The 16,020-nt window shown below is 47.1% G+C and overlaps 1 protein-coding gene across 16 annotated transcripts in view; it reads right to left on the bottom strand.

Annotated features, from left to right (window-relative positions):
• LOC139061333 (uncharacterized) overlaps positions 1-16,020 on the bottom strand; it is a 284,688-nt gene that overhangs the window by 240,740 nt on the left and 27,928 nt on the right. For 14 of the 16 annotated variants that reach the window (XM_070541220.1, XM_070541213.1, XM_070541217.1 and 11 more), the window contains exon 3: positions 15,093-15,270. The gene's annotated coding sequence lies outside the window, so the exon portion shown is untranslated. Of the gene's footprint in view, positions 1-15,092; positions 15,445-16,020 lie in introns of all 16 variants that reach the window. The other 2 variants (XM_070541209.1, XM_070541208.1) reach the window with 1 other exon arrangement.

Genomic DNA, 16,020 nt, shown 5'->3' on the forward strand with positions numbered 1-16,020 from the left:
CTTGGCCAATTCTCCAGAGTTAGTACATGCCAGTAGATATACATCTGCTTCTGAGCACGAAGTCGCGAGCTCCCATCCAGGGAACATCACTTAATTCGGTTACGGCAAAATTCAACCATATCCTACTTTCCTGAACAAAAGGAATTTAGCTCTGGGGAGCGCCACCTCGTAGCGTAATAATGTTAACACATTTTTCAGGCTCCCCGCGGAGACGCAGTGATACGGTTATAAAGAAATTACGGCAGAACACATCCTACGATGGCTTTTAACGATAATGCGAATAGCAAACGAGAAATGTAGCGACAGAACACATTCCTGCAGTGGCGTTCATTATCCACGTGCAGTAGCAATTCTTACACCATTATTACTTCGCCTAAATGCCACATACTGCAATGGCGACCCACTTTACTATGGCCCTAGCTTTCCAAGGTCGCGCATTAGTATGGAGGCATGACGATGATATGCATGACGTTGGCGTAGTGACAGTGCAGTGACTTAGCGGAAATCGATCGAGCGATCCACAAAGGCGTGTAACGACAACGGCGTGTAGGCATTCACTATCGATTAGTGATTTAGGGAGATGGTGTGACAACGACTTGAGGGCAAGTTGTGTCACGACTGTACGATGACGATGACGTGACGATGAGGGCAACCAGATTGTATGACAACAACCGGATGAAGGAGCGGCAGTGACATCAACGTCTCCTACCAAAACCACGCGACGACGACGGTATGGCAAGGCAGGCATGATAGCTTCTGTGTGACGACGTCGCAATGGCAAAGATAGACAATCTGCAAAATGCATAGTGACTGCGTAATCACGATTGAATGCCGACAGCATTATTACGATAAAATGACGAAAATGAGGTCGCTGGATCGATGGCGGTGGTACGGCGACGATGGCGTGACGACGATGGGATGACAATACTCAAATGAGGAGGATAGAAAAAAGACAGGCCGAGCACGATTAATAAAATTTAGTTTGTTAGACAAATATGCATTTTTATTTAGACTGTAATAATTGTCTTCCTTTCTCAGTAATTCTTTATGTTCAGAATATTCATCATCATCAACACTATCACAAAAAAATGTGCGCTATATTTCTCTTAGCGGACAGCCTTAGCGTTTCCCCTATGCGAACGCGACGCTCACTACAAAAAACTACAGCGACATGCCACGAAGTAAGGAGGCAGTGAGGTTGGCCCAGTTGGTGATGCACTTGCTAAAGACGGCGCAATGTACAACTAGCACGGTCCATCTCGAGCCTGGCGCTTAATTCAGCGGTGGACATTGTGCCCAAAAAGAAAGAAAAGAACGCGTATATGAGCGAGATTGCAGGATATTATATATTATGCATATTAAATGCTGGAATACACCACTTATATTGAGATTACGTCTCCATATGATGAGTGGCATACCTGTCTGTACATTAAACTTTGAAGCTGCATTCCATTCTTCAAGAACACTCGCAAACCATGCGTACGATGATTGCATATCACTTTCCAGTGGTGAAATAAGTAATTCGCGGCAAACAACAGCGCAGGTAACGAAAACTTGTCGGCATCTGTCAAGCAACATGCCCCCTCTCCTCCCCATCCCCCCTTAGAGAGACTCAAACCCTGTGCTACGTTTCGTTCTGCCACAGCACGGAAAAATCACGTGTATAGCCTTTAGAAGCACTTTTACGCATCATTGCAGTACAGAACAAGTGATCGCAGTGATGCGGGACCGCTATTCAGAACTTTGACATTGCAGGCCTGCAGGACGCGTATTGAAAGCAATCTGGTTACATGTATTCAGGCAAAATGCTTTCCGGCTAGCTTACGCGAGACGTCATTCCTTTTCTATATAATTAAAGGTGTTGCCTTAAGGCCCACTGATACCATTGTGGTAAGCTTTGTGTTAATTTAGGCCGCTTGGTACTGAAAAGGAACAATAACTAACCATTAACCATACATTATACCAGCCTCCATAGGCGCCGACTACCGGGGTTTGTGGGGTCGGAGCCCCCACCGTAGTCTTCCCGGGAAGGGGAGGGGTGCTGAGCCCTTCCCCCCCCCACACACCTTTTAAGAGCCATTACCAGCGCTTTGCCACCAACATTACTTGACGCTTTCTTTTTCTTTCCTGGACCTTTTGACGTGAAATTTTACTGGGGCTATTAGCTTACTGCATAATGTTGGGGTGGACATGCACGGCTTTTAGTTCATACCTTCGCTTCATTTCTGCGAATCCTAACAATAGGGGGACACGCGCAGTAGCAGCCCACTAGCGGCGGCAGCCTCATCCGTATTTTCTCACTTCAACATTGTTATAAATGTCAACTGTAAACACCATGCACATACACATTAAACTTCAGTATACACAAAGAACGAAGTTTATTATATTTTGAAAGAGATGGACGAAATTAAAAATCATTCCTAAATGTATGGAGAGCCCTGCATAGAGAATGAATATGTTGCTATGTGTTTACCATGCTTCAAATTTCTTTTCATGTTTTATTGAAGCCGGAAAAAAAACCTACAGACTTCAGTGTCCCCTTCGGCAGACTCTTATCAATGGCCTGTGAAATGCACGGGAATGTCTCATTACTGCTTCTCTTTCCAGTAAGCTATGCTAACGACTCATAACAAACACATAATTTACAACATATTTTAGGGATATAAAAATCGTCAGTTGCATGCAAAAGTCATAAATATTTACGCGGGGTCCCAATTGGTTACATGCACCAAGATTTAAGAATTGAGCAATGCTTTACTCGAAGAAAACCTTGTGCATATTGTTTACAGTACAGTGGGGCAGCTGCCAGTAATTTTTTCATTACTGAAATTTAATTAGGAAATTGTAATCATTATATAACATGAGACGTATTATCCTAATTATGAAAGTGAGAGTGAGGCATTCATTGGCACAGCCAAGGTACATCTAACTGTGGTATTTTCAGCGACGCACTAATTCCGTACTAATTTTTTTTGACTAATCAATAAACATCGCGAAATATGGAGAATACTACGTGGTTGCGCTCCCATCAGGATCATAAAGCAGCGCCCTCGAACAGGCTCCCTCTGAGTTATACACAACGAAATAAAGGAAAAAAGGAAAAACATCGTGATCGAGCTAGTGCCTCATCTGTGAGTTAATTTTGATGCATGGTGCTCCGCGTCAATTGCGAAAAGACCGTGGCCGTATGTTTTTGGCAAAAGTCATTGAAGACATCATGCGTGCCTGCTCAATACAGCATAACTTTTCCACCTCCTACCACCCCCAAACGAACGGCCTCACTGAGTGTTTGAACCGCACCCTTAGAGATACCTTATTCAAACACGTTTCAGACGACCACCGTGACTGGTACCTTGCTCTACCTTCCGTTATCTTTGCGTACAACTCTTCCCGTCTAGAAACTGCTGGCTTTTCCGCGTTTTACCTCTTGTATGGCCGAGAACCGACGCTACCACTGGACGCTGTGATCCCGTCCCCCACAGCTTCAACTAGTGATTATGCTCGTTTTGCAATCGCTCATGCTGACCATTCCCACCAACTCGCGCACGCTCGTCTGCAAGTGTCTCAAGACAAACAGAATCAACGCTACCACCTCCGTCACCGTGACGTCCATTTTGTGCCCGGAACCCTCGTGTTGCTTTGGTCACCATCGCGTAATGTTTGCCTTTGCGAAAAACTGCTTTCCTGTTACACAGGCCCACTACGTCCTCCGCTGTGACAGCCAGTGACAGTGTTCACGTCGTCCGACTCTAGCCCTAGAATTCTCCACGCGCTTTGGATATTTAACAGCACCGTGACAGCGCTTTTGCCACCAGGAGGGGGGGGGGGGGGGGCGGGGCGTCGTATAACTATATCATCGAGCGATGCTCAAGAGACGGGCCGCCGCGAGAATGAAGATGAAGTTGGTCGCTGCCATTAGCGCGAGCCCGGATCGGCGTGGCTGTCTGGCTCCAGTGTAAATAGCTTGTAAATAGCCTCTTTCGTCTGGGTCTTTTCACACGTAAGAATATGACCTTTCTCATCGCTCCTGCTCCCTTCCCATTCAACACAAACGGTATTTTCTAGGTAAACCTCTTTCAAAAAGCTGTAGACAATCGCCACGCAAGCTTCCCCTTCCAGAATATCCCACAAAATGTTACGGTTTACATTGTCATGGGCTCATGTAATGTCTAAAAAGGCCACATATAACTGTTTGGTTTCTACTTTTGATATTGCAATAGAGTGAATAAGAACGAATAAGTTATCATTCAAACGCCTATCTATTCTGAAGCCATTCTGAAGTTCTCCCAAAATGTCATTATGCTCTGCCCATGCTTGCAGCTTTTATTTGATTGCCTGCATTTGCTAGCCTGCATATTACCGATGTAATGGACAATGGTCTATACGAGTGAGTTCTTTCTCCGCCTTACCTTTATAAATTAATTCATCCTACTTTGTCGCCAACTGTCTAGTATTCGTCTATCTTTTAAAGTTTTTTCCACTGCTTTCACCAGAGCTTCCTTACTTTTCAGTCCTAGTTCATTAATCATCTTAACAGAAACTTCGTCTAGCCCTGTGGCTGTGCGGTTAGGAATTTTCTCTTCGGCTTTCCTCCAGTTGAAATTTGTCAGCACCAGCTCCTTTTCTACCTGGGGCTCTTTCATGCTCTTTTTTGCTTCAAATACAAGTTCAAGTTCAAGTTTATTCTTCTTCTAGTACAGACTATAAACGTCCTCCCGGGCTAAAAGCTGCCGTCAGCAGCTTGACTGGACCCAGGAGGTGTTATACATGGCAGCGCGATAACAGTAGCCTTTTTGGTAGAAAAAAACTTAAGCAGAAATTTATTAAACAAACTAAAGATAAATTTGAAAACTCAGGATATGCAAGAATCAACAAGACATTTTGTACAAATAAAACAAAAAAGGCAATAAAGAAAACATGGTTATCGTTATACATGAATACATCGTTATTATCGAATACATCGTTATTACATGAATATATATGTTATAGGTTAATGAAATACATCTTCAACTCCTTACGAGAGAATTTATTAGCTTGAACATGATTATGTAGAATTTTCGGCAAATTGTGTTTAATAGATTGTAACTTACACTCATTGCGAAAGCGCGGTACAAGCCAAGGTTCAGGGTTTTTGAGAGGCACAGGTATGTAATGGTGTTGCACGGTCACTAGTGATGCAAGAAAATCTCTTCATTCTTTCCTTGCAAAATAAAATATTTCTAAAAGACGATATTCGTAGTATCGATCTACCCATATGATTTGGTATGTTTGCGATGATGTTTTTGTTGTTGATCGGGCTTCAATATTAGCAGTGTGTCGGGAAAAAAAACTCTTCATTGCGTTGGAAAGATTGGACTGTTATTTTTTAGATCTAATTTATTGCTGCTTCCCCTTCCAGTTTGTTTGCATCTTCGTCTAGGGTATGTTGTTGCCTAACAATTTTACGTGGTTCCAAAATGTTCCAGATGCGGCCTCCTTTTTCTCACGTATTTCTGACAACCAACGTTGACTTTCACCTTTTTGCTTGCACCAGTATTTGAACCATAGACTTTTGCTCCCGGAATATTTCCCATTTACTGGCTACTTATCCTGCGGCAACTGCACCTTATGTGCCTGCCTTTGCTATCGGGATGCTCTCTGTCGTCGTGCGATCGCTTCTCGTATCTCCCTGTTCCACCAACTTTTCGGTTTCTTTTTTCATTTCCAGTGAACATGCTGTTTCTCTTTCCGTATTTCTGTCGTTATTACGCTTAGAAGCTCACTATATTCCCATTCTTTACTTAGCCATTTGCCAAGCTCTTCCTCGACTATAATGACTATGTTTGTTTTTGTTTAGCGTTCAAATTTGGGTTGGCCATTTCACACTCCTTGCTCTCTTTCCCAACTGCATATCTCATTTTCAAAATGATGCGTTTATGGTCACACCCTATGCTTCTATACCCTTCCTCATCAATGACCATTTCTCTGAACTTATCAGGAATTCCTTCTATCATCAGACAGTAATAAATGGTGGATTGCCGGTTTCCTACTTCCCACGTGATCACTTAGGCCCTGTATTCACGATAGCGAGCTTATCTTGCTCACAAGGTTCTAGAATTCACTTCCCGTTGTTTTCGGTATGGCTATCAATCCTGTGTGTGGGCACTCATGTCACCTAATAGGATAATTTGAGCATCATTCCCGAAACCCTTAATATCAGCGCTTGTGCATTTCACTAACTCTTTATTCTTCTCTGTGCAATTATTTCTGGTCCACAAATACGTAACGGCCAGCCAAGTTGTTTTCCCGCTCATTGTACCTGATAACCAAAGATGCTCTTGACACATTGGATTTACTCTTCCATTTGGCTCTCTGATTGATGACCATTCCGACTCCCCTCCCTTTCTTTCCGACTTAGTTCTGTTCTTGAACACTTCGCGAACATTCTCACTCACTGGCGTGTCTTCCGAGTCTCTAAGGTGCATTTCTGTAACCGCATAAACCCCTGTTTGTTCTCTATTTAACCGTTCCTCTATCTCTACCCACTTTTCCTTTCTTCTGCAGCCCTGCATGTTTATGTAACCTATTGCATGGTGAGCTCACTTTCTTGCTTTTCTACTTTTTCTATTATTGATGGTGATGCTACACTGATGTTCCCTTAGGGTACCGTCCTAAATTACTACCTACTCTGGCCTCCTGAGCGCCCGTGGGCCCCCTAAAAAAGCAACAGCGCGACCAGGAAGTCGCCAGCCCACTTCTCGTTTGAGCCTGTAATTGAAGTGGATCCCGTCTCGCTTAAAACCACCGCACCTTCTCACTTCCCTGTTTACTTCGACAACCTCGATGCCTTTCTCTCGGCTTATTTTCCATATCGCCTCATTAGCAGCCACTACCGCTCTTTGTGACACGCGTACAGGCACCTCCGGCACCATGCACACCACGATCTGCACCTGAGGGGAGAGGTCGCGCAAGTCGTCCACCTTCTTCGCCAAGCGCTGGGCTAGTCCTGTCCCTTTCCTGTTTAGGACCTGATTTAGCCCACTTGCTACTATGACAAGCTTGCTTACGTGGGCATTTTTTGCGAGCTTTGCATCGGCTCGCTCCATGACATAACCCAGTGTCCGCCCTAGAAATGTCCCTACCGCCACTCTTATCGCCTTTCACCCTGTCCACAACTGCTTCTGAGCACCTAGCTAGGTTTGAGTCGCCGGCGATAATCCCCATTTCGCTCTGCTGCCTCTCCCTGCTGAGGTAGCTAGGTGCCGCTTTTTCCAGTTAATCCCTCACCACGTTGCACGCATACCACGTACTTTGCTGGCACTCCCTCTCCTGTCACGTCGGGGGACTGCGTTCCATTATCGCGACCATTCTCGTTCACAATAGCGGCCCTGTTCTGCTTTTCCTCGGCTGCTTCAAGTCTTTTTTCCACTACCCTCCGTGCATCTCGCTCCCTATTTAACTCATTTTTGAGCTCTTCCCCCTGTTGGACAAATTCTTCCTGGAAAGCCTACAGTTTCTTTAGCCTAGCATCGACATGACAGTGTGTGCCGATTGACTCGATTCCCTCTCCATTCTCATCTATCCCCTCATCTCCCTTGAGGGACCCCCCGCACACTTCCCGCTTTCCCGGCTTTCTTGCCATATATTGCATGGCTTTTTCTAAAGCAAACACTATAATACTATAATAATGGAGAGCACCTGCCTTCTGGCAAAAAGCGATACGCAGAGGATCGAAATCCTTAAAATGTCGCAAAGTAATTATCACCAATGTTTTAAAAGCAGTCAATGCCGCAGAGACTTAAGGGATGACACGTTTTCGCACTTGTTCAACCAGGCGGCCATACTCTAACTTTCCTACTAGCACACACTCACAGTAAAACCACTAATAGCTATTAGTCTTGCCACTTCCAAGCTACTATTTAAAGGCTATAAAGACTCAACGTCCGTGCTGAAGCACGTGGCGCGAAAGGTCGCTCTGACTATCCTGTAAATCCAAACGTACCAGAAACACACCCGCGGACACGAAAATAAGAGAGAGACAAAACAGAAAAGTATGAAAACTACCCAATTATTATTTAAAGGCTAAAAAAGACCGCGAATCAAAACAGAAGCAAGCTAAAGGAATGGATGAATGGATGGATGCATGGATCGATGGCTGGACGGATGGACGGACGGACAGACGGACGGATGCGATGGACGGATGGATGGATATGAGGGTCCCATTTGGAACGGGGCGGTGGGTTGCACCACCAAGCTCTTGCTATTATAGTGCTTAATGTCCTGCCTAGGTTAAAAAATTTAAAAAAACTATGCACGCGGAAAAGTAGCGCCAGATTGAGGAAAGTGTAGGTAACGGTGAGCAAACGCGGGAAGGACAAACGACGCGAAGCGTCGCGAAAAACGAAGGTAGGCAGAGGCGCGTCGGGTTGACGTCCTCCGGTACTTGCTACCGGTATTGTTTGCGATACAGACGTACTAGGATAATATCGCCCTCGCGCGCCGTAGGCAGTGTGTGCGAGTGGAAGCGTGCGACGGTGAGCCGACCAGCCGTTGTAATTGGGCCGCGCGCGGACACAAACGTTTCATCTTGAAAGCAATCTCCTTTGGGGGCACAATCTAGGTGGGCCGATGGCTCGTAGCTTTACGTGCGGAGTGTTCTCACCCCTCAGATGCGTTGAAGCTTCACTTAGCTCGATACTGCCGCCGCGATTCCTAACACCAGCGTTTTGACAGCGAATATCCGCGATCATCGAGTGGGAAGTGTTTATGTTTGCCTGTGCGTACTAACACAATGCTAGTTAATTTAGCTAGTAAGCGAATGTTTACAATTAAGGGGGCGTTCTACTCCGGCGGCTCCTGCGTATGGGGGGAAAGAGCGAGCCCTGTCTTGAATACTATGTGCGATACGGACAGTGTAGGCGCATAGGCACACCGATATACATATATTATAAAACACTATGTAAGGGTAGAGGTGCCACGCCCACACAGACAAACATGAACTAATCTCACTGGTCGACCGCGGCCCATCGCTGTCAAAACACAAGAGTGGCAGCAGTAGCGAGCGATTTGCCCTTCGTGCTGCCTGTCGCTTCAATGCGAACTAAGCGCAGAAAACAGCGCACACGGAGCTCTACGGTACGCCTACAGTCTGTATCCACCGCAGATCTCTTTCAAGACAGGACCCCGAGCGGCAGTTAGCAGGCGCGCCTACGCAGCGCCCGCCGTAGTATATAGCAGCCTCCCCCCCCCCCCCTCCGCTAGCCTCCATGCCTTGACGGCGGGCGCCCTCGCTGCCTTCGTCGTTTGCGACCACGAGACCAAGCTACCGTATGCTACCGTGATCGGCTCACTCTCGTACGCTTTCGCTCTCGCCCGCACCATACGGCGCGCGGCCGAGATATGTTAGCCACTAGGACCATGCTAGGACTTCATACGGATCACGACGACAACGGTCGTGACGGCGAAGCCGAGGTGGACGACAGAAATGGGCTAGTTGTGTCGACATAATTGCTATCACAATAACAAATGCACTACCAAGCGTCTGGTATTATGGCTGTGTAAAACTTGGCTCTGCGTAGAGGCCACCGTATAGTGCGACGCAGCGTGCGCGTGAACCAGCGTCGGCGGAGGTTGGTGACTCCAGATTTGTCGCGTCACGGTGGCGAGAAAACTGACCCCCTATAGTCCACCGGGTGCGCCGCGCCATGCCGCCTGTACTCCATTCCATAGATAAGCTGTGAACACTGTGGAAGCTACGCAAGACGTTCGGTCAAGAAAAGGTATCACTCCGCGTGTTCCGTCAATGCTTCGCTGCACGTCAACAGCGTTCGCTCGCGCGAGCGCGCACGTGAGGCTCGTCCCGACGAGTTGCAAATAAAGAGCCGAAAAGAACAACAAAAATAATTATCTAAAACAACAAGGCTTTAGCAGCCCCATACAACAGTGTGTTTAAATAGTTTCTAATAATTAAAGCTTGTTTAATTCAATACTGAGCCTACGTAAAGGGCAGTTGCGCACAATTTCGGTCAAAACATGTGGAAATATATCCAAGCAGTGTTGCCAGGTCGGACAACCCGGCGTAGCCCAAAGTTAAAAAACTTTAGCCCAAATGTAGCCAAACACAAAAAAGAGCTAAACAAATTTGTAGCCAAATATAGCCATTGTTCTTTTCAGTTTTAACTGTATATAAATTTTTCCATCATACCACGGTAATCTCTTTTTGCACAACCCGTCGTAAAAAAATGTCCGTGATGCCGCGACGGTCGACGCTCTCAACTTGCAACAGCTACATGATTCTTGCACAAAAAAATTATATTATGCGGTTTTACGCGCCAAAACCACTTTTTGATTATGAGGAACGCCGTAGTGGAGGACTCCGGAAATTTCGACCACCTGGGGTTCTTTAACGTGCACCTAAATCCAAGTACACTGGTTTTTCGCATTTCGCCCCCACTGAAATGCGGCCGCCGTGGCCGGGATTCGATCCCGCGACCTCGTGCTCAGCAGCCCAACCCCATAGCCACTGAGCAGATACTTGCACACAGAAAACTTTTTTGTTGGCCCCGGAAACTCAAGTTCCAGCGAATCGCTCCTGAGGGAGTACCTATCGAAATGAATCTAAAATGTAAGCACGAACAAAAAAACTAGGAGCATGCTTGAGGACAACTGGCCAGAAAGTGTTGTGAGATGTTGGTGGAAATGAACTGATCATGATTTATGATGATAGAAATAGGCACATTGTTCGGGATTGAAGTAGGGATTATAATTTTAAGTTGGCAAAGAAAATCTCAAAGGGCAGTAAGTGGCAAGGCCTGGCAATTAAGTCATGGTAGTTCGGATGTATTCTATGAGATTACTGTAACTAAGTCGGCTGTTATCAATAACAAGATAATTGTTTCTTAAAATTGCAGTTGCTATAATATTAGAGACGTGCGCTTTATTCTATGCTATGGAAATCAAAAGCACACGCATGGCTATGGCAACACGCTGAACTGCGTATCACGTGTAAAATCGTCGTTTCGTTTTCAATCCGATTGGTTTCGCTTTGCCTGTTTAAATAACAAAGCAGTTGGACAGGAAACAATGAAAACATGTAGCTATTACCGCAGAAGTACTTAACACTTCGGAAAACATGAATCGCAGGAATGTCGAATTGCTAGACGAAATACTTTGTCACAATTACGGCCGCACTTGTCGTCTGCCTCCCACTAATGCCGGCGTAGAATCACTATCGCACTCACCTATCACCGCTTTCAGCAAACTGACAGTGAAAGACTACCTCCTCACTGCAGATAAAAACATTCTGATAAAAATGTTCCACGGCGTTTTCCGCATTACCACTACTTGATGACACACTCTGACCGGTGAACTTTCCATTGCATTAAAAAATAGGTACCATGAAAATTGGCTTTCAGCTCTTTAATATTCACATATAAGAGTGGAACGTGATAGCACACAAAGATCCCCGACTGCTTCTCACGCTTCCCGGCAACTGCAGCCTATGCAACCATAATGTTTACCTGCAAACGCTGGAGAAGAACAATATGCACGAAGGCGAGTTTTCTAGTTCTTTTTTTTTATTCCATTCGCACGGCAGGCACCGCCGCTGCCACGGAGGCGAGTGCCATCTGGATGGTGTTGAATGGAACCAAGGGGGGCGCGCCGCTCTTACTTGGCAGTAACCGCTTATCCTCGTTTTTTCCTGTGTCCCCTCTCCCGCTTCGCACTGCACGGCACATTCCCATGGAAAACCAACTAGCCCAAATGATCGCCCTCCTACTAAGACGTCGAGCGGCAGATGGAAAAGGGGTTTTGTTCGAGGTTCCGCGTAACAAAAGTATGTTTTCTCGTATATCCAAATTACAATTCGACGCTGCTATCTCTGTAGGTTGAGTGTAGGTCGTGCTTTACGAATATTCTGACGCGTTTTACTTTGAGAAAATCAATTATTCCAGTAATGCATATGCTAGCCAAAGGCCTACGTCGTTCGGGATCATTTTTCTCACACGGACAATGGCGCCGACGCCGGATTTTTTGCGACACGGGGCCCTTAACGCCATCGCGTTAAAGTTCATTTCGCACGCAAAGGAAAATAGCAGTAAAAAGCTTACCGTGAGATACGCGGACTAGGTCGAATGCTGTGCCCAGCGCGATACTTCAACGAGACGCCAGCTCGTATTCGATATTAGATACCTACTCCATGCATCACAGGAGAAAGGACACCACGTGACGCTTCAGTGGCTGTCAAGTCCCTGCGGCATCACTGGAAACGAAGACGCCGATAATGCCGCTCGGGCCGCTCTTGAAGACGCACAAGAAGAGGCCACACCGCTTTCACGATCCGACGCATCTAGCCGATTTCGAGTGCTTGCACAGGAGATCACGCCCTCTCTACGGTGCACACCAAACAGCCAGACCAACCGGAGCAACCGTCAATACCACCTGCCCTCTTTGATGCATCTCTATATGCCAATTGGATTCCGCCGAAGACAGGCGACCATGCTTTATCGCTTATGGCTAGGGGTGGCTTTCACGAAATCTTACTCATTTCGGATTGGTATGGCCGACAACGCTCTATGCAATGCCTGTCTTTGCGAGGAGACGCTGGAACACATTCTGTGCGACTGTCCTGAATATAATGTTCAGTGACAGTCCCTGGCGTCTGTTCGAGCGCACCCTTGACACTAGACCAATGTCCCTCGACGCGATTTTTACATGCTGCCGACAGAAGACATTGCAGAGGAAGGCGACGAAGGGGCTACTTCGGTTTTTGAAAGAGACGGGATTGGACAAGCGGCTGTGACAGTGATATCACGTACCGCACCACACTGATGGACTCTAACGGACGATGTGTGTGTGCTGTGCTATGTGCTCTCTCTCTCCCTTCCCCATCTTTCATCATCCCCATCCCTCTCCCATGTGTAGGGTAGCAAACCGGTTAAGCTGAACTAGTTAACCTCCCTGCCTTTCCTTCCCCCCCTTTTCCCTCTCTTCCTTCCTTCCTTCCTTCGCCATGGACACACTGGAGCCACCAATGCCGTTTCATCTTGGCCTTATCCCGACACCCAATCACCGGGCATTGGGATGAGCCTGGGAGTGGAGTGGGGTCGTGGCGCCGGCATCAAAGAAGGGAAGCACCGGTAGATGACAATCTACCGGTGCTTCCCTTCTTTGATGCCGGCGCCACGACCCCACTCCACTCCCAGGCTCATCCCAATGCCCGGTGATTGGGTGTCGGGATAAGGCCAAGATGAAACGGCATTGGTGGCGAAAATGTTAGCACGGTGAAGCGCGGTGTAAATTTTAGCGCGTCAAGGATAGAATCATCGGCTCAGAGAACGATACACTGAGGGGGAGGGAAGGGGGGCATTTCGCGCGCACACACAAAGACGCGTAGCCGGCCCAGCCAGCTAAAATATAGCCTTGGAGATTTGTTTTATTGTATGATAGTCACCTCTCGAGCGTAGATTAAGGCGCCACTCATAGCCCAAACAAAGCCAAGCCGCAGATTTTCAGTAGCCCAAATATAGCCACGTAGCCTACTCGCCCAAGCCGACGCCAAAAATTTTTTTTCTGTAGCCCAATTTGGCTATATATAGCCAAACCTGGCAACACTGCATCCAAGTGCCAACGAAGCCACTGCATTAAGTCTCTAGCCTGCGCAGCGTTGACAGCCATGCATATGAATAGGAGGATAGGCGCATGCGCATTTCACACAAAACTAGGAGTCTCAGGGTGAGAGGAAACAGCGCGCGCTCGCTGCAATCTGCGCCAGCACCATCAGCGAGACGGGGGCGCGGTGGATTGTGGGTGACGAGGCCGGCGGGGAATGTAGCACGCCGCGTGTCGCGCCGGCTGCAGCCGGGGAACGCCAACGGACGCCGCACGCGTCGTCCGCGCCTCGCGTCGCACTACGAAGCGCCGCGCTTTCGCTGGTATGGCGTCGTCCTGCCGAGCGGGTGTCAACGCTACGCCGGGCAATAAAGGGGCCTCAACTAACCCCTACCATGTGAAACACAGAACACTTACATAAACAGCGTGGTAGGCGTGCAACATCTGAACTGGTTGTAACAAAATCGCCTGCGCATCCCGCAGAAAGCTAATTTCCAGAAATTTTTCAATGCTAAATTTTCGGACCTGAATACTTTCTACAGGAGTTAAAACAGTAAAATCGAAGGGTACGAGCTTACGAATGCGTAATGTAGTCCTAATAAAAGAAATTTCATGAAGAGTATTTGCTAGATCCACTAAAGCTGAGAAACGATGTTTTAGTTACATCTCACGACGAGCCATTCATACAAACCGCAAATCTTTTTTACAGTTGATTCTCGATAATGCGAAGCAATAATGATTTGTAGAGAACGGTTCTATGAATAATATAAATGTTACGCAGCCAACGATTGGGCCGGGGCTCCATGCTGTGGTTTTATGCGAAGCATACTAGCCGCACAACCACGCTCTTCCTTGCTGCGCGGCGCGCGGCCGCGTAGCCACCATATGACGTCATAACAGCTGCAAAAGCGGAGGCTCAACTCGTGCGCTCGCTTGCGGCCGCGTAGCTACATAGCCGGGTCTCAGCTCGTGCGCTCGCCTGCATCAGTTGTTTCTTCGTCTAGCCGAACCAAATATAGCCAAGGAACAGCAGTTCACCAGGCTAAACAGTGGTTCAACAACTAAAATAAAGGCTAGTATGCTTCGCATCCTGGGCTTAACCTTAGCTAAGCCACAGTCATTTTTTACATGTACAATAAGAAAGCTAACATTTATAATGACAACATACAATAAGACTGAAAGGAAACTAAAGCCACGTGGCACTTATCCAATGGCGGCAGCTCACATGCACAATTCGGCACCCTACTTTAGACGGCTATAATAGATTAATCAGTCAACGAAAACAAATAGGCTGCGCTATCTGAGAATGGCGTATGTAAACCGCAAGACAACTCCGCCCACCCGCAATAAAAGCGAGTGCATTCCGTGAACAATTCATTACATTAAGAACACAGATTCGCGCGAAGGCAACCAAACGCGAATCAGAACGGACACTAGAATAACCCAGCCCTTTACGAGAACGCCCTGGGAAACCTATATAACTGCCATTGGAAAGACTTTACCTGATCATACGACCAGAAGGACGAGGGTCTGTGTGGGTCTTGCGCAGTAGATGCAAATCGTCGACGACACTGAGTCCAGGCAGCGTCGACCGACGCCGGTGCAGTCTCGAGCTCGATGCCGGAGCTTGGCCACAGTGCTGGAGACGCTGTGCAGACCCTTGTTCACGTTTGCCAGTCCCTAGACGAAGGAAGGACCTCATGAGCCTCGGCCCAGGTGGGAGCTCGATGCGAGCGTGGGCCAGGAAGCCCGGCTGCCACCGCGCCCGGGACCCAATCTTCTCGCTCGTTGCCACTCTGGCCGCGTTCTTCCGAATGCTGCCACGCGCACCTGCCACGCTCAAATTGGCACGCCCTGCATCGCCCCAAATTTCCGCTTCGTCGTCGTCGTCGCTGTGCGACTGATACCACGCAGAACCAAGGAAAATGTGGCATTGGTATATTAAGCCCTATTCTTGATTGATTTTTTCCGTGCGCCTTCCGGACTTTGTACCAATATTTCTTGCAGAATGTTTAGCAGTAGTACCGGCTCTCCGTAAATTGAGCCGAACAATAGGATACATAACCATTGTTCATCTATAACAAATTCATCGGCTTTTAAACACTTATTGAACCCCTGAAAAAGCACTCTTCGCCAATCTAGGCTTCGCGATTTTTTCATCTTTACTTATACAGGTCTGGTCTGGAACCCTAACCGAATTGTCATGTGTGTAGTAAAAGACAAATCCATAGAACAATTATTATTTACTGTCGACGATTTGTTCGCTTAAGGAAACCAACCCTTGAAGCACCACTTCCCCTTCTTGGATTAGATTTAACTGCTCAAAATAAGCTTTCTTTCTGTGCCTCTACGTTTGGGCATACCGACGGGAAGGCTAGCGCAGCCACCCAAAATCTTCTTTTAGCATCGACGAGATTTAAACTCTGAACA

The sequence above is a fragment of the Dermacentor albipictus genome, chromosome 6, assembly GCF_038994185.2.
Source record: "Dermacentor albipictus isolate Rhodes 1998 colony chromosome 6, USDA_Dalb.pri_finalv2, whole genome shotgun sequence".
In the NCBI taxonomy this organism is placed as follows: Eukaryota; Metazoa; Arthropoda; class Arachnida; order Ixodida; family Ixodidae; genus Dermacentor; species Dermacentor albipictus.